Genomic DNA, 19315 nt, shown 5'->3' on the forward strand with positions numbered 1-19315 from the left:
ATTGCGTTGATTTTTTTTCGCGTACGGGCAGATTACCTCCAAAGCCTTGATTTGCGCTTTTATTAACGCAACCAATATGGCGCCCTATGTACAATGGGTATTAGTCGCTTTGAGCACGATATACGTTAAAATGGTCTTGGTAAAGATTAAGTTTTACTGAGAATTATATTGATGTGTGATTTACGCTAAAAGGAACACGGTAACGACCAGAGTTTATATGTTTGGCAGTACGACACGTATTTCCGTGCCTATATTGCAGAGAGCCTACACACCCCAGTATATATCTGCAAGAACCTTCAGTATTGAAGGACGCAGATTATTCATAAGAAGAAGAAGAAGAAGAAGAAGAAGAAGAAGAAGAAGAAGAAGAAGAAGAAGAAGAAGAAGAAGAAGAAGAAGAAGAAGAAGAATTGGAAGAAGAATAGGAAGAAGAAGAAGAAGAAGAAGAAGAAGAGGAAGAAGAAGAAGAAGAAGAAGAAGAAGAAGAAGAAGAAGAAGAAGAAGAATAGGAAGAAGAATAGGAAGAAGAAGAAGAAGAAGAAGAAGAAGAAGAAGAAGAAGAAGAAGAAGAAGAAGAAGAATAGGAAGAAGAATAGGAAGAAGAAGAAGAAGAAGAAGAGGAAGAAGAAGAAGAAGAAGAAGAAGAAGAATAGGAAGAAGAAGAAGAAGAAGAAGAATAGGAAGAAGAAGAAGAAGAAGAAGAAGAAGAAGAAGAATAGGAAGAAGAAGAAGAAGAAGAAGAAGAAGAAGAAGAAGAGGAAGAAGGAGAAGAAGAAGAAGAAGAAGAAGAAGAAGAAGAAGAAGAAGAAGAAGAAGAAGAAAAAGAGAGAATGTAGAAACTTTGTTTACCGATATGGAGATGACGACAATAAAATGTGGCATTATTAAAAGCAATATTTATAGTCAGTTCTGCCAGCTGATGCATCCCGAATCAGGATAGGCACGGTAGCAGACCGTGGTAGAAGGAAACAAGCAAAATTGCTTAAGGTAGGATTTTTAAAAGGCAATCTTTTCATTTTGTTGAATAACGTTTTGGATTTAATTTGACTACGATGCGTTATTACGTCATTTGCCTTCTCTGTGATACGATGTATGTAAATAAATAAGCATGGGTAGAGGAGAATTGAGAGTAGACATTTTTTAGATTGATCCTTTCCCATTTGGAATGATTTGTTCTTGTCAGGTAAAATGCGTATTTAAAAAAGTTAGCTTACAGCAAGCAAAGAATTAGGTGTTTAGCATGTGTTGCAACTGCACAGTATACGAATGTAATGGCGATACTAATTAGTGATTCAGCTGTTACCACTAATTAAAAGCATTGTTAATTGTCTTTGTGCAATAAGAGTAACACTTGTTTAACTTAGATGTATACAGAGGGAGAAGGGGAATGTGAAAAAAAGTAGGTGGGATGGCGGAGAGAAAGACGACAGAGAATGAATGAATGATGAATTAGACAGTAAAGACTATAGTTTCACTGTTGTCACTATATCAACATCTCAATTTCCACCGTCTTCGTCGTCATCATTGAAAACACCGTCATTATCACTGTCATCAGAGTTATTACAATCATCAATACCATCACCACCACCATGCACCATCACACCACCACATCCATCATCATCATTATCAACATCATCATCGTCGTCATCGTCATCATCATCATCATCGTCGTTGTCGTCGTCATCATCATTAACATCATCACCATTATTATCATTATCTGGTCATTTACCATCATCATCATCGTTGTCATCATCATCATCACCATCATTATTATCATATGTATCTCAATCCTCATTGCCCTTGTTTCAGCCCTGTGGTCCATAAATTCATACTGGGTCATTTTCTTGCTTCGGCTTTTAGTCTAACCCTTTCCTCTCTGTATAATTACTCTGCACGAAGATGGGTCTACTCGCTTTAAGTGATTGCATATTGTTTACATAATTTCTTAGAGGGTGGATTGGAGCTTGTGTACATTTATGACTACAGAGAATCTCGTGGGCTTTACCCTCATAACAGATTTTCTGACAGGGGGTACAAAAATAAGATCATGGGAGATCACTTTCTCCATCAATATTTCTCTGTCCCAATATCTCCTCTGTCTCTGTCTCTGTCTCTCTCGGTCTCTCTCTTTGTCTCCCCCTCTCTCTCTCTCCCTCTCTCTCTCTCTCTCTCATGTTCTTTTTGTACCTCTTTCATTCTTTCTCATTTCTTGATGAAAAATAAAAACCCTGTTCTATTTTATCCCTCTCATGATCTTCTGAAGCAATATTAACAACACGTTGTACTTTTTGTAAGTAGTACACTCATGACTGTATTTTGTGTAATTCAACATTTTTCATAATTTTCTTTAAAATATTTTTTAAATCCTCTTTTTACATTCCACCATGAATACTATAAAATTATCCGATTTTTTTATCACACTCTTGCTTAATCTTCTTCTTTATTTCTTTTAACTATAACTTTCTATCTCTAGATTCTTCCTCCAGGTTCTTGTATTTATTACCATTATTAAGTTGAAATCGTTTTGTAAAGTGTTAAGTTTGACTACCTAATACCCTCAATTCCAAGAATTAAACAAATATATTCTTCTTCTTCGGAATTCAAAAACCCATTAGAAGTATGTCGATAATATTGGCCAATTTCTCATTTTTTGTCCTTCATAGCTCCATCAAAAATCAATCGATATGCAAGGCTTGTGTTCCAGGCGGACGAAGTCACGGGCTAAAGAGTGTTGAGTAACTTCTAGCGGGGGACTATCCCTGACATTGCCAACGTTTACATATTTACTCGCATAAAGACACTGCAAGTATGAGTTACGAACGCAGTGAAACTCGATTGAATACGATGCGGATCAATGTGAATTTTGTAGTGGCGCAGTGCGTGTTCGGTGAGGCCCAAGGATGCTACTGTGGAAGGAAAAGAATGTTTTGTTGGATCTTTAAGCAAAACGTGTTTATTATCGCAAAGACTGGCCCGGAGTCGGAATAGCTATGGGAGCCTGGCATTCAGGATGATGATTTACTGGTAGTGGGTGACATTCTACTTGACGACTGGTGGGATGTATTTACAAAACATGTCACTGATAGGGAATATAAGCGATTAAAATATTGGGCCATGGTCCCACGTATGTTATTTCGCGTTATGTAGAGAGTGAGTTTCGTATGTTCGAAAATTGAGAAGCATGCAAGAAGCATTTATCCGACTTTAATAGCTCTTTTAAGCATTCATATGTGATGCAGACATGAGTGAGTGGTGTTTGGTACTCGAATTGAAGTAAGATAGAAGGCGTACATGAGTGGGGGCGATAAAGGGAAACACAAACAGAACTGAGAGGGAGAGAGAGAGAGAGAGAGAGAGAGAGAAATGGGAGGGGGTAGGGGATATGGGAGAGGGTGTGTACTGAAGAAGAAAAAAAGTGGAATCTTGTGAAAAAGATCAGGAAGGGATAGATGAAGAAGACATGGCTATTCACATGTATGTCGAAAGGATTACGTAAGTGTTAATTGCGCGGGAAAGGGGAACGAGAGGGGGAGGAAGAAACGAAGAAGAGCCTCGTTTCATATCTTCCTTAGATTACTAAGCAGGTAATAAAGATCGAAGGGTATTACAAAAGTGATATTTGCAGAGATGATAGAGGTGGTGATAGCAGTAGTAGAGGCGGTGATGGTGGTGGTGGTGGTGGTGGTGGTGGTGGTAGTGGTGGTGGTGGTGATGGTGGTGTTGTTGTTAGGGGTAGTAATGATGGTGATGGTGGAGATGGTGGTGGTGGTGGTAGTGGTGGTGGTGGTGATGGTGGTGTTGTTGTTAGGGGTAGTAAAGATGGTGATGGTGGTGTTGTTGTTAGGGGTAGTAATGATGGTGATGGTGGAGATGGTGGTGCTGATGGTGGATTTGTTGGTGATAGCAGTGCTAGAGATGGTATTGGTAGTTGAACTAAGGGTAGTGGTGGTGGTGGTGGTGGTGGTGGAAGTGGTAGTAATGGCGGTAATGGTTAACTTTGATTAAGGTGTTGGTGGTGGTAATGGCGATGGTAATGGTAATTGTAGTAGTGGTGGAGGGATAGTGGATTTGGTGGTAGTAGTGATGGTGCTGATGGTTGTGGCAATGACAGTTATGATAATGATGATAGAGAAGGTGGAGAAGGTAATGTGGAGGTAGTAGTGACAGTGCTTGTTGTCGTGACAAGACGATGTCGATGGTGGTGTTGGTAGCGTTGTTGATGATGGCAGTGTTAACGGTAGTACTAATCAAAGCGGTAGTAAGAGTGGTGGTTAAGGCGGTAACTGTTAATGTGATTAAGATGGCTGTTACAGAAGCCATGGCAGTGAGTGTTTTTACGTGCAGTCATTGGGGTGTTAGCATGATGGTAATGTTATTTTCATTCCCCCACGGAATTGCAAAGATCTATATGTGAAACAAATTTCAAGTATAAGAAATTACCCGGATTTGTGACATAGTCCGTCAAAAGAAATTGATATTCCCATAAGCAATTCACCGTATTGCATGTGTGTGAGTGCGTTGGGTGTTGAAGTTTTACACACAAAGCCTATCCAAGGGTGAGTAAGAAAGGGAGAGGTAGAGAGAGAGAGAAAGAGGAAGAGAGAGAGAGAGAGAAAGGGGGAGAGAGAGAAAGAGAGAGAGAGTAAGAGAGAGAGAGAGAGTTAGAGAGAGAGAGAGAAAGAGAGAGGGGGAGGGGATGGAATTTGCCATATTGAACTGGTTTTTAAGATGAGTGCAAAAGTGATATAGATGTGTAAATGATTGGTGAATTAATAGTGAATGTGGAGATGGTGGTGGAGGTGTCGGAGTTGGTGGCAGTGGATATAGAGGTATATGGTGGAACCGACGGTTTAAAGTTGCCGATTATTTCTAAAATGATAAGATGTTTTCTATATGGAAGTGGCAGAAAGTACCAGCGGGTATTTCGGCCGGGTTTTTCGGACCTCTAAAATAATTCATCAAAGCTCATATTGAGATTGTTTACAATCCCATCACACCCACTCATCTCAAAACATTTTTCTTAAAAGCCGAACCCCCCTCCCCCCCCCAAAAAAAAAAGGACATAAAGAAAAAGAATAAGAAAAAACCGAGAAAAAAACAGAAAGAAAAAATAGGAGAAACGAAAATTAAAGGCAAACAAAGCCTTGATGATGCTTTTTTCAACCCCTGCTTCTATCATTTTAGTCTATGTCTATCTTGCTTTTCTACCCGTTGTCATACATTAGACACGTATTTGCCTTAGTGGTTTTACGCTATAAATTGAATGCTATTTAATTGCGTCTGCACCATTTTATGGCTTTCAAATTTTACAATTTTTTCCGTAAGTTTATAAACAGTTTTTGTTTACATTTCTTTTAAGACGTAATCATCCACCCTGAATTTTCGGAGATGCATCATCCGTTTAGAAGAGGTTAAATGAAATACAAAGTTTTATCTATGTAAATCCTTTGAGGGAATACAATCATGAATAATCTCTACTGTCTACTAATAAAGAAGGATGTGACTAAATACTACATTCCGACAATAAAGAGGCCTAATAATATTGAGTGCGCTTTGACATATCCGTTATCTCTTCCGCCATAAATCGAATTGTGGGTATCTCGCTTTATTAAATCGAATTTACTATTATTTTGTTATACAAGACTGCCACTTTCTGCATCATCATAATCACCATAGATTACTCCCATAAATGTTTAAAGCCATTAAGTGTCGACATGCTGCACAACTGTAGTAGCTTTATGAGCACGTATACACTAACCTATAAAATAAAGGAGTTAATTAATGATGTTCATCCAACACAACATTCTCAGGCTCTGCTATCCTGCATAACCCCTGTACAGACCGACCATTAATAATTCATTTAAATTCACACGCGTCTTGAAAAGGACGCACAACCACCAACCCGTAGGCGCGTACTCGTCAATGATTCCGACTCGGAATTGAATATTCGTTTGACTTGTATTAGCCAACGAAATCTAAACGACACATTATAACAGGGGAGGCGATAGAGGTAATTATCAATTAGAAGATCCGAAGGAGATTTGATTCAGCGATTACGTGGCATTTTTGGACCGATGTCATTAGCAATCGTCCAATTTGATTCGAGGTAAATGTCTTGTGTGTACTTTCTTTTATAAGCCACGTCTACTTTATGCATTTTACTAAAAGCTGCGAAGAATACATGGGATATTTGTTTATCTAATTAACGTGGCTGTCCAGAGATTGAAAATGTTCATTATTTGTTTTCAGCCTCGTTCTCTTCCATTATTACGCTATATCCATCTACCCCCCCCCCCTCTCTCTCTCTCTCTCTCCCCCCTCTCTCTCTCTCTCTCTCTCTCTCGCCTTCTATTCAATATCCATAGTATCTGTCCCTCTTTCTCTCACTAAATAACATTCTTACACACTTTCTCGGTTTCTCTCTACCTCTTTCTTTCTATTTCCTTCCTCTCTTTCTCCCTACCAACCCCCTCTCTCTCTCTTTCTCTCTCTGTCTCTTCCACCGAGCCAATCATTTGATATTAAAGTTTTGTATGATTTACAATATCCATTAAATAAAGCCAGAAAGTTTTCATCTCTGTAATCACCGACAGGTAAAGACTATAATTCAAGAACCTAAAGATACCGAGTGATAAAAGAAAAAAAAATGTTTTCCTCCGTCTCCATTATCTATTTTGGTCCCGGTCTTTTATCCCAATCCTCTCTCTCTCTCTCTCTCTCTCTCTCACACACACACACACTTCCCTCGTGTATTGTATCTGTTTTGCCTTGAACTGTTTACTTAAATGCAAAATGGGTCAAAAGATATCAGAATATCTACCTTCTGACTTTTACAACAAGAATCTGATTACAAAATACAAATTTGACTGAAACACCTTCATTTTTCTCATTTGATTTCGATCGATGTAATATCCTGTTAGATGCTGCAAATTTCTCTAATGACAATTTGTTGTACAACTCCATCAATTTAGATGGAGAATTGATGTTGGCAATTTACCATAGTTATGTGTAAGCGTGGGGGTTAAAGGAGTACTAGTACTGTGTATGTTATAAAGCAGCTTCATCTTGGTGTGTCTATATTCTTTCTTTAACATGTTTTCAAAATATATGATTATGAACTTCAAACATATGTTCTGGATTATTTAAATTAATGTGTTCTATCGTAAATACATAAAGAGAAGGAGAGAGGATGAGAGAGTAGACACGAGCGGAGAGGAGAGAGAGAGAGAGAGAGAGAGAGAGAGAGAGAGAGAGAGAGAGAGAGAGAGAGAGAGAGAAGCGTAAAGTAAACGTCAAACGCAGCGAGTAGAGAAAGGGTATAACGAATAAGGTGAAACAAAAAATGAAATCAATGAAAAGTAAAACACAAATTGGGTAGATATCAATGACAAAAGCCACTTTAAAACATATTCTAGGCCTATTTTAAAGTAAAATAATTTGAAAACCCCTCTTGGAACACGTGTACAGGTGTTTCCGCGGTGCAGACGATTTCGTTCGAGAACGACAAAAGGGCGGTAAAACACGTCAAATTAACTTCACAAAACTCGAACACTAGAATTAACAAAAGTACATTATGTAGAACCGAACATTATGAAATGTGTACGATAGAATCGTTGTTTCTTGTATTGTCTTTTGTAAAACTGTCTGAAAACATGATAATGAGAGAAAGAGAGAGAGAGAGAAAGGTCGCCACCATTAAACATACGCGAATTGATAAATAAACTATCGGAAAAGCTGTATAATGGGATTTATACAAGACAACACATATAACCAGCAGAGTGACTTAACAAATGAATCTGTTGAACGTGCCCCAATTAGATTATTTCAAGGTGTACTGTGTTTATTGGATTCGTGCGAATTAAATTAGCTGTTGATGCGATTGTTTCGAAGCTGGCTTCTTAGTCACACTCACCTTTAAAGTGGCTTGTGATTCTGTAAAAGGGGTCAGAGAAAAAGATGATGTTAGTGTTTTTTTAACCGAATTTTGTTTTTGAAAGAAGAGTTTATTACGTAAAATTAAAGTTGTTTTTTGCTTCTTTTTTTTATAAAGAAAATAATATTAGATAATTTGGGTACTTCTTATTTACAAGCTCGGATCATTAATGATAAGATGGGTAGCAGAATCCTTGCAATCTGATTGGTCAATTACCATGTAATTATTTTTACTGGACGCACGCGATATCGGCGATCGATACCACCGATATCCTTTTTTTTTGTAATAATTTTTTTTTATATAATTTTTTTTTTTTAATGATTTTTTGATAATTTTTTTTCTTTCTTTTTTTTAAATTTCATGATAAGTTAAAAATCATGCGTCCCGGGTAAAAAAAATCATGCGTCCGGTAAAAAAAAATCATGCGTCCGGTAAAAAAAATTACCGGACGCATGATTTTGCCATGCATCCGGTAAATCTGTAAAATAACAAAATTTTGTAGTTTTGACAATTTTTGGGGCCTCATCTTATAAAACAGATGATGCACAGGTTCAATTCGTGGGTCGGTGGAATTGTGTGCACGCGGTACCTTTAAATTTGGTCTAAAACCATTCAAAGGTACCTTGTGCACACAATCCCTACCGACGCACTCAAACCTGTGCATCATTATTTTGTATACTCTCTAATTCTAATTGCGGGACATCCCAGCAGATTGACACCCCACGTGACCGACATAAATCATAGTCTCATGGCTTTCAGCCGTTGGTCTCGTGAATGCAATCTTCGGAAAGCTTTTCAGAAGATCAATAACATAATAATATTGAGCGTTTCTACTGCGCTCTTTCTGATATTTATCTTAACAGAAAACAACAAAAACGAAATCAACATAAGAGCGGCTCTTGTCGGTCTCACACGTGATGCAGCCTTCTAATGGTGAACAGTTGCATTTACATATCGTGTCAGAAATACAAACGACAAACTTTGAATACCACGTTGAGCATTTAACATTTGACTTTCGATTCAGAAAAGAAGATTTTAAGACTTTTTACATAAATTTAATTTCCACTTTGAGTATCAACTCAAAGTTGAAGATCGTTTCAATGTAAAATGGCATAGGCCTACATGAAAGAGAGGTAATACATTGCAAAGTTAAAAGAGACCGACATTCGAATCTGTATTATCAGATAATGGCAAAACGAGGCACTAGAAATGAAAAGTCGGATTTGTCTGTGGATGTTAAGCTATTTTCTCAACTTGTAAAGAAATGCTCTCGCATTCTCCCAAACTGTTATTAAACAGACGAAGATACAGACACGTGGTGAGAAGGACACTGGTAATGGTGCGCCGATTCCTGCAAAGTGTCCTTTTATATGGCCCGCACCAAAATGTAAGTTAATATTCAAGTTGATCCAATGTGGAAATGTAAGATTATTTTAGATAGAGTCAGTTCTACATTATGTACGGAGATAATCATTTAAGTGTAGAGAGAGAGAGAGAAAGAGAAAAGTGGCACCAAATCTATTGTGCTCTTTTCCATTCCCCACCTAGATATTTCATTCATTTTAGTCATGCAAGTCAAAACGCATTAATGGCGGAGGAAATTCTCCTGTCGCACGTCTTGTAAGGAGCTTAAATACCACTACTCTGACCTTTCTTAATTGATGATAATCACAAAAGGATTGGAATGGAGGATCCTTTCTCCCGGGGGTAACAAGGAAGGCGTCATATGCGCCATTTTGTTGAGCTCGGATTATAATCCTCTGAAATTAATTAACGGCGGCGGCTTAATGCGCACGAGTAATACTTTGCGGAGACTCGATCGTGTCTCTGTTAATATGGAGAAAGGTGTTGCATGAGCTTGCTGTTACCGAAGAGGGCGAATTAGAGTGGGGCGTAAACGCTAACAGCTCTAACTGGTTTGAAGAACTTTTAGACTATTTATCCAGACTCCATATCTTCGGATTTCTAACTTCTGATGCTTATTTAGGCAATAGGTGGTAGGTTTTGATAAACACTTTCTGTTTGACTCATTAAGACAGTATGTTTGTATACACATGTACGTCTTAAACAATATCACCAATGGCATTTGAAATGGGGACAATACTGATTTAGGCTTTAGCCCAAAGTTAAAATGTAGGCTAACAAATATTCTAGTGTCAAAGTTATCTCTACTTTCAGTAATGAACGTATTTCACTTTATAGTAGTTCTCAAAAAGAGAATGTTTTATATCTTTAAAAGCCTTTAAATGCATTTGTGAGTGTAGATATTTTTTTAAACAATACTTTGAGGATGTTGCCAAATTAAGACAATTTGCGTATCAGTACAAAGACTCAGACTCACAAGCACACGAAAAAGGTAGAATTCTGAGAAGAAAAAAAATTACGTCATCCATCGGCAGTCACTGACCTACATTTTAAGATGATAAGAATATTAATTCGTATAACTCAAATCAATATACTGGTTTAAAAACTACTGATGCGATGTGACTGATTTCTATATATCGCAATGATTCTTTCAACCCCAGTTAAACAAAACTGAGGTACAATTTCCTTTTGCACGCCTTCCAAGGTCTTCGTGTCATAGGGACACCCGGAACGCCACTCAGCCCAGCCTCTCCGGTGTTCCACCATCCAGCACCCCACTCGCGACCAGTCGTGCGTGTTACGAACGACGATTCGAAACAGACGTTAGATAATTTCCTTCTAATTTGCCCCCAACGTCCCTGCGCGCGCCGTAAGTCGATCACCCCCTCCAAGCCCTCGCCTGTATTTCCCCAGCCGCGTAAAATCCTTCCGAAAATTAATTTTCAAGATTTTTCTTGTTCCAAGCTTACGGTTTGCACAAGATAAACAAGGGACTGAAGCTTTGTCTTCATAAGGATTAGCAAATCGACCCTCAACCATCCTTGATTGCGATGCACTTTTCTCGACTCCGTCATCATCATCATCCTCGAAACAATGATAAATCACTTCGCATTGCCACGCCTAAGATTTCTCAGCAGGCATTAATGGTTGCCTGCACAACCACTGCAAATGAAATAATTGTCTTGCTTGCGGCGATGTTCATATTCTATTTACTCATAGCAGCTTTGCTCTAGGTGAGAACGTGCTTTCTTTATAAGACGTTAGAGTGGACTTGTTATAATCATAAATCATGATATGCATAAAATGTCATGATATAATTTTGTCAAATTATTTGAACAAATAATAATATATTTCATGATCCTCTCATTGCAAATGAAAACGGGTGAAGAAAAGTAATCCAGATTGGAAGTTCGTTGGAAAATGATTAATTACACACACACATAAAATTTTGTGTACAAAATATAAATATTCTGCAGGCAGAATAGAAGTACATAAAGCTTGAAATTTGTGTGTTTTGTATTAAAGAAGGGGTGATTTTTACGATGACTTTATAAACATTTACTTGTTCTAAATCCTTTGCTTACTCAACGAAAGCTGCAGAATCTACGTTCAACAAGCCTGATGAAATACGGGCGATATTGATAGAAATGGCATGACGCTATCAACTTTTGAATTGAGACACAGGAAATGCCTCCAGGGGCACGGTAAGTTTATCCGGGGGTAGTTGCCCGGGATTATTGTCCGTGGTAAGTGTCCTGGGGTAGCTGTGAAGGTATAGTTGTCCATGAATAGTTTTTCTTCTGGGGTACTTTCTCAGGGATACTTTACCGGAGTTACCTTTCCTTGGGGCAGTCGCCCAGCGGATAGTCATTTTCGATTCGGAAGTCAGCTTCAAAGGTATACTAGGGACTTTTCGATTTGCACGTAGACATAGTGGACAGCTACGTGTGACGTCCTTTTAAGGCACTGGCAGTGCCTTAAAAGGACACCACATTGCCTTAAAAGGACGTCACACGTAGCAGTCCACTATGTCGAGGTGCAAATCGAAAAGTCCATATAGTATTATTATCATTATGATTGAGTGTTTGACGTCACCTGTGTCTGGGAATGGAGAACTGACTCACTGTAAACCGTCTGGTCTCTCATCCTGATATAATGACCAGATGGACCACTTCACATCGGGGTTTCTCTAAATCTTCTTACACAAAATATGGTGCAGCAGGTTCTTATATTATTAATTATAAAACCTATAAACTGCACAAGACGAGTATTAAAACCAATCAATATTGGACCCATAATCATATTAAGCTTGTCATGTACATACAAATTCAATGTACATTTAAATTTAAAAACAATTCATGTTTTATATGAAAGGTTGGTAGTTGTTTCCTTGTGTTTTCTTCCTACTTCTAATAAATAGAGGTGAAAGGAACTGGCAAATAATTCTCCGCAACTTTTCTGTTTCCATTTCTGTCTAGTTTTGCTCTGTATTTTGTATCATGATATCAATGATAGCTTAAACTTCTCCACAAGCAATCGTTGCACATAGGATAATTCAAATGATAAAGATAATCACATCATACAAATTTTGATTGCCGATAGGAGTTGTGTCAAGGTATTACCTGACTTTATCCTCATCCAATTTTTTTTTCTCGACAAAAATTATATGTATTTTCACCATACGCGAGCCCAAGCCCCAACTGACCGGTCAATTTAATCTAGACTTTTCCAAATATATCACCAACATTTTCATATATGTGATATTTTCACCACTTTGCATTGACACAAAATGCGTAATAAGCATACACCCTGTCATAAAGTCCACGATCGATACTATTTCATAAAATCGAAAATGTAATTACGGTTTTGTCGTCTGACTAATAAACTTGCTTTTCCAGCATTTAACTCCCTTGCCACCGGAACTTGAGCGTTGGTATCGTTGCGTTGAGAGGTGTTTGAAAAGAAATCTGATGTGATTATTTCCTCGTCATGTTCAATAAAATTGATGTTGATCACGGTGCCAAGGGCTGTCTAATTCAATGTCGGACGAGGGGTCAGGGAATGTTAAGGTCCAGAGGGATAAAAGGGATAGGGAGAGGCGGAGGAGGAGGGATAGAGAAATTAGGGAGAACAATGAAGAGGAGAGAGAAAGAGAGGAAGGGGGACATAAATGATTTAGGAGAGAGAGAGAGAGAGAGAGAAAGAGAGAGAGAGAGAAAGAAAAAGAGAGATGTGGACAGAGAGGGAACAGGAAGAGAGGGAGATAGAAAGAGTGAGGGGAGTGTGTGTGTGTGTGTGTGTGGGGGGTGTGTGTGTGTGTTTCTGTCAGTGTATTTCCGAGAGAGAGAGAGAGAGAGAGAGACATACAGAGAGAGGGAGAGAGAGAGGGGGAGCGCAGTTTCAACCCTGCATCTTTGGGGAATATTTTGGAATTATATCTTTTGATTGAAATGTATAATTCCATTATACTATCGTCTGACAAATAACACTTTGGCGTCAACCTTGTGATGTTCATATAATTACAAATATGTTTGGACTTATTTTACTTCGAGATAATTATTCGTTAAGATCACTCGCAAAATGTGGGATAGTAGTATATGATATGGTGAGGTGTACAACATGCTGAGGTACAGGTTTATAAGTAATGTTGTTCAGCTGTACAATATTTGGGGGCAATCAACGCATTGTCTGTGAACAGGTTTCCACAAATTTGAATGTTTCATTGATATATTATTTTTAATGGTCACATACTTTATTCATTGAATATTTTATTTATATATTTATTCATGGTATAATAAAACATATAATTAGAGTTGTATACATTATATAATATCACAAAAAAGCATAAAAAAGAAACAGTCAAGCCTAGATGAATACACTCGACAAGGCGGAAAATAATACAAATAACTATACCTTCACCCCCCAAAAATAGGATAAACATACAATGGAAAAAAACACAACGAACGTGTCAAATGTAAATTTGGGCACTTGGAACACTGACTCGAATATCATATAAGCCTACCATAATATTGTTAAGTACATACAGAAATACATTTTGTATAGTTTAAAAACATTGACTCTTAATTCTTTAATCAAGAGGAGATAAAAATAAACAATAAAATGTCTACATTGATTGTAAATGAACAAATTGTAACTCATAAAATTCGATTTTTAATATTCAGCCTGTGTGAAAAATACAAGGTATGTTAGACTGTTTACAATGTAAATACATTATTCCTCTTTTTGTTTTTGTTAATTGCTTAGACAAGGGCATAAACTTGGTCAATAGGAATCTTTTAATAGAAAAATTTACCGTAAAGGTTAATTTGTACTCTATATGAACTATTCTATGATTAAAATCTTATGAATTTACCGAAAACGTTTAAAGGTCAAATCCAATCCAAAATAAGTTGATTCCAACTAAAATAAATTATGAAGAACACAATGCTTTCAGGAGCTTGTGACATTCAAAGTAGTAGCAGTAATAGTACAGAGGTAGTAGTAGCAGTAGTAGAAATAGAAGCAGTAGTAAAAGTATGCTAGGTCCATGGTAAAAGCAAGATGACACGATGTATGAAGTGACCGACATTGAGTCGATATGGAAAATCACAGAGGAAAGATAGTTAAAAACTTGCCTCTGACATTTTATTTGAAAATGGAATTCCTTAATTGTTTGAAGATGAATCTTAAATCAATAATACGTATTAATATCTCGATGGACTTTCAAGACTCTCATCCCTACCACACCACGAAAATTAAACGCCTGGAAAATCAATTGAGGGAGTGAACGTGTCGAAAATGGGCGCTAAGTGCAGAGAAGCGTGTTAACTCCAAATTGAATACCAGGGACTTCTAATGGAAGAAACAGATATTGGATAACATTAAATAAAACATTTTAAATCTCCACGCCTTCATATAGTTGCTGCGATGGAACTGATAGAGTTGGTTGGGGGGGGGGGGGGTTGAATCCGAGGGGGCGTGCTTGAGTTGACGAGAAGAACCACTGAAACAATAATATTACATCTGCGAATGTGACTTGTCAAATTCAGGGACCCATCCTGTACTTTGGAAATGATAATAAAGAAGCTTGTTCTGATCAGCTATAGCACTTGTATGTGTAGCTTTAAGTGCATGTTGAAAAGAAGGATAGAGAGAGAGAGAGAGAGAGAGAGAGAGAGAGAGAAGGGGGGCTAGAAAAAAAGGGGACAGGATGAAAGGGGGAGTCAGAAGAGACAGGTGCAGTGACAGACTGACAAAAGATAGAAAGAAGAGAGAGAGAGAAATAGAGAGAGAGGGGCTGGAAAAGACATGGAGAGAGAATGTGGAAGGACAGACAAGACTTTTTTTTCAATATTAAAGGAGTGAAAACAAACAAAAAAAAACTAAAGGTATTGTTCATTCTTTTCATTGCTATAACTCAAAGGTCGTTAAATAAATTATTTTAGACTCATTCTATCATTGTAATTATTCTTCGGTCTCCATTTGACATGAAAACAAGAAACCTTTCAGAGTTAGAAACAACGGGGGAATATTTGCACGATCCTACAGCGCGGTTGGACTCCAAAACTAATTTTCTGCGTTTTGCATTGTTTTCATGGCGACACGGCGAGAGGTGAAGAAAAGACAAATTAATTTCAATCCACCAACAAAGAAACAAGGCCATGAAAATCCCGAAAGATCTCCTCGAATCGTGGCGAGCAAATGCCAAACTTTCTCCTGTTTCAATAATAATGAGCAAATAATCACGAAACAGGAGAAAAGGAAGACCCCAAAACCCGTCACAGCGTGAGATGTGATTTATTTTCCAGAGACCCGCTCATTTCGGATCAATTTTCCCATCAGGCCTCTGCAAACAAGGCAACAATGCCAAGTCAAATGGCTCGAAAAAGGCGCTTGCCTTGACTTGCGTAATTTGGCGCAGGTACATGCGTTTCATCATTAAAGCGAAATTGCGGGATAATTCCGTTGGGGGCGGGAAGGGGCTTCGGGGTTTAGATGATCACGTACGAAGAAGAGAAGGTTGGCCGAGGTATTGGAGGAAAGGGACTTCAAATGGGCCTTTGATGAGGTTTGGAAAATGACTGTTGTTTGCTACAAAGGTGAATAATAATAGAGTACTAACGAGTGAAAATTTGGGCCCTGGGAAATAACATGAGCTATAATAATTATGTTGTATAGCATTACCTTAGCATAATCGTAGCTTTATCACTTTTTAAAGATCGCTCAGTGAAGTCTTGCTCCATCTTTGTAGTTTTTCCCTCTTCGGTAGTTCTTAACACTCCTCTTGTTTTTGCTTGTACCACTTTCCATCATCTGTCATTTTCTTCGTCTTCTCCATCATCATCTCCACGCTCGTTTGTTTTCTTTTTCCTTTTCTTTTTTTAAGCATCCTGTAAAATTGTCTTCTCTACCTGATTTTTAGATTTTCCCTTTTCACGTTTGTCCTATAAACTTTGGCTGTATAGGATTTTGCCTTACCAATCAATGTGATTTGAATTTTGGTTTACCCAGCTGTACTTTCAATATCCATTATACACTCTAATTTTATAATCGAAAGTGAGACCAAAGAGGACGGAGAGTAGTTTCAAACGGTACATTTACATTATAGCATATTGCTTTCAATATACTGGATCCAACAGTATAAAGGTTTAATCCAGCATATCGAAAGTGTAAATAAACAATTTTTAAGAGATTGTCCCTCCTTGGCCTTTGAAGGTACTATATTTGCAGGTCAAACAAATGAAAATATAAAATACCACCGGCATTTGAAATACATTACTTGAAAATGGCTTTTTTTTGTGTGGGATAATAACGACCATTAGTTGTCGAATCGACATAGGCCTAATGATTGCAATCACCTAAGTAATAGTCTGATTTCCAGACCCTTGTACCGAATGATCGTACGTTATGTGCTGCACAAAGAATTCAAGCAGTTTAATTTTGGCCATTACAAGTAGTGGGTTATTGATGTAGACAATTATTGCTCATGTACCTGTTACAGCTCATTTTTCAGTCAGTCACTCAATAGTGTCTGACATGTCTAGTGACAGTGAAGTCTAGAAAGTAAACGGGTTTCCTTGCATAATTGCTAACGTTTAAATATCACAGATAGGACATATTCATAATTCCTGCACAGTTCTACAGAATTTGATGTTGGCTGCAAAAGAGACATATTGTCTTTAAAATGTTGTTTTGGGGAGTGTATAAATTCAGAGTGATTCCTTAGCTACATGAGGTCACTTTATCACCATCAGCTAATTTCAGCCGGTGTAGCATGGGTCCATCCAGGGGGAGGGGAGCTGGGATATACTTTTGGGGGGATTCGCTTTAAACGGGTGGACAGAATGCAAGAGAACGAGGCCATCTATAATCGAGGGCAGGGTTAGGAGGGGTTTATCGTCTTCTTTCTACCATGTCTACGTTGCCCCCCCCCCCCCCCCTCCATTTCCTCCCGTTTCTTACCTCCTTCTCTCCTGTCTTCTCTCTCTCTCTCTCTCTCTCTCTCTCTCTCTCTTCCAATTGGATTATGGGGTGGCGCCTACCCTCATGCCCCCTTAGATATATCACTTTCGAGTTATACCATAAGCATTGATAATGATATTCGATACCCAGAGGTGTATTGTAAGTTTGTTTGGTTTTCTTATTATTCTTTTTCAGAAAGCAAAAGGAAGTTTCTTGAGTACTTGGGCGCAAACCGGAGCAGCATAAGAAGTGAAAAACATTACTATATTCAAGATTAGGCTCATGGTTAACGGTTGGAAGGATACCTTATTGACATAAGGTAAGGTATGTTGTGACAAATGACCCAAGCTGATTACTGCATGCGTAGAGGTGCGAGTAAAAATCATTTTACTAATTGGCTCGATGCCTAATTTACGAGACATTCCCCTCCATCAGCTTTCTTCATGGGCGAGCAATGCATGCAGAAGCCATGAGTATCATGTCTATGGTTTGTTCAAATGAGAGATACGAACAGAAAGAGAAGAGAGAAGAGAGAATGTAGAGAGAGAGAGAGAGAGAGAGAGAGAGAGAGAGAGAGAGAGAGAGAGAGAGAGAGAGAGAGAGAGAGAAGGAAGAAGACGAGAGTACGTGCTGCATCATTAAAAATGATTTGTGGAAGTGATATTTATTGCCGATGGAAACGGTTAATGTCCCGGACTTTTGAGGTAATAACCATGTCGCAAGATCTACAAATTTACCCCCCCCCCTCCCCTTCTTCTTCCCCTCCCATATCTGTAGGCACACACACATGCACACACACACACACACGCTCTCTCTCTCTCTCTCTCTCTCTCTCTCTCTCTCTCTCTCTTATTCCCTTGCTCTCGCCCTCAGAACCCTCATCTCCTCAGACTTGTTTTTTTTATTTCTCCTTCTTTATCTCCTATCTTGATTTTTTGTTTCATATCTCCCTTCTCATTTTCTACATCCCTTTCTTTTATTCAATCTCTCTCTCTCTCTCTCTCTCTTACCCCTCCCCCAGTGCCTCTTACCTCACTGTCTCTCCCTCTCTAACCCCGCCCCCCTTCGCGTTATCTTCCATTTTCCTTTCTCTCTCACTGACAATTCCCCCACCCTTCTCTTTCTACACCATCAAGTCTTCAATTAAAATTATAACATGGCCTTGTAAATGCTTTCATGTGCTACTATTAAATATTTTCCTCGATATCATGACGAATAGATTCATCAAAGGATACAAGACCTTCGTATGTAAAGGGGTGTAGCCAGCAGCTACTTGGTCAAGGGAATAAAGAAAGAACTTGAAACTGTTTCCAGTCGTATTGGAATGCAGGATGTAAAGCAGCAACAATAACAAACAAAATCATCATCAACAACTAACAATACCAGCAGCAAACAACGAGAAAATACATCAGTTCTGATAATGAAAGAAATCAATTTACTAAGAGAACAAGATGAAATTAACTCTAACTCGACACAGTTATAATTGTATAAAGACATCAAGTAAATGATAACTGTTTAACGAATGCGATAAAACCACAGCAAATAAATAACTCGGTCTATCAGGATAACAATTTCATAACGAGTTCCTTTTCATGATGGTGGACTTTTTAAATATTTGTAGTTTTCTGCAAGTTTCCCTTAAAGATACTATGTCCCTTATGCAGCCAACATCAAGAACTTTGCAGGAATTATGAATATGTCAGAGTTAGCAGTGTCCTAATATTCAAATTATGCAAGGAAATCCGTCTACTTACTAGACTTTACTGTCAGACACTATTGAGTGACTGACTGGCTTGTTTTCTTCTTTGGTAATAATATTCATAAAATGAGCTGTAAAGGGTACATGGGCATTTGTCTACATCAAAAACCCACTTCTTGTAATGGCCAACACTAAACTGATTGAATCTTTGCGCAGCATAAAACGTACTACCATTCGGTACAATGCTCTTAAAAGCTCTAAGTCGTCATTTTCCCACTTAAAGATATTTTCCAGCCCCCCCCCCCTTGTTTTTTAGGGAAGTCCTGAATTAGTATTATCTTTCAAATGCCGTTGGA

This window comes from Strongylocentrotus purpuratus, unplaced genomic scaffold, assembly GCF_000002235.5.
Source record: "Strongylocentrotus purpuratus isolate Spur 01 unplaced genomic scaffold, Spur_5.0 spur5_scaffold_7, whole genome shotgun sequence".
Classification (NCBI taxonomy): Eukaryota; Metazoa; Echinodermata; class Echinoidea; order Camarodonta; family Strongylocentrotidae; genus Strongylocentrotus; species Strongylocentrotus purpuratus.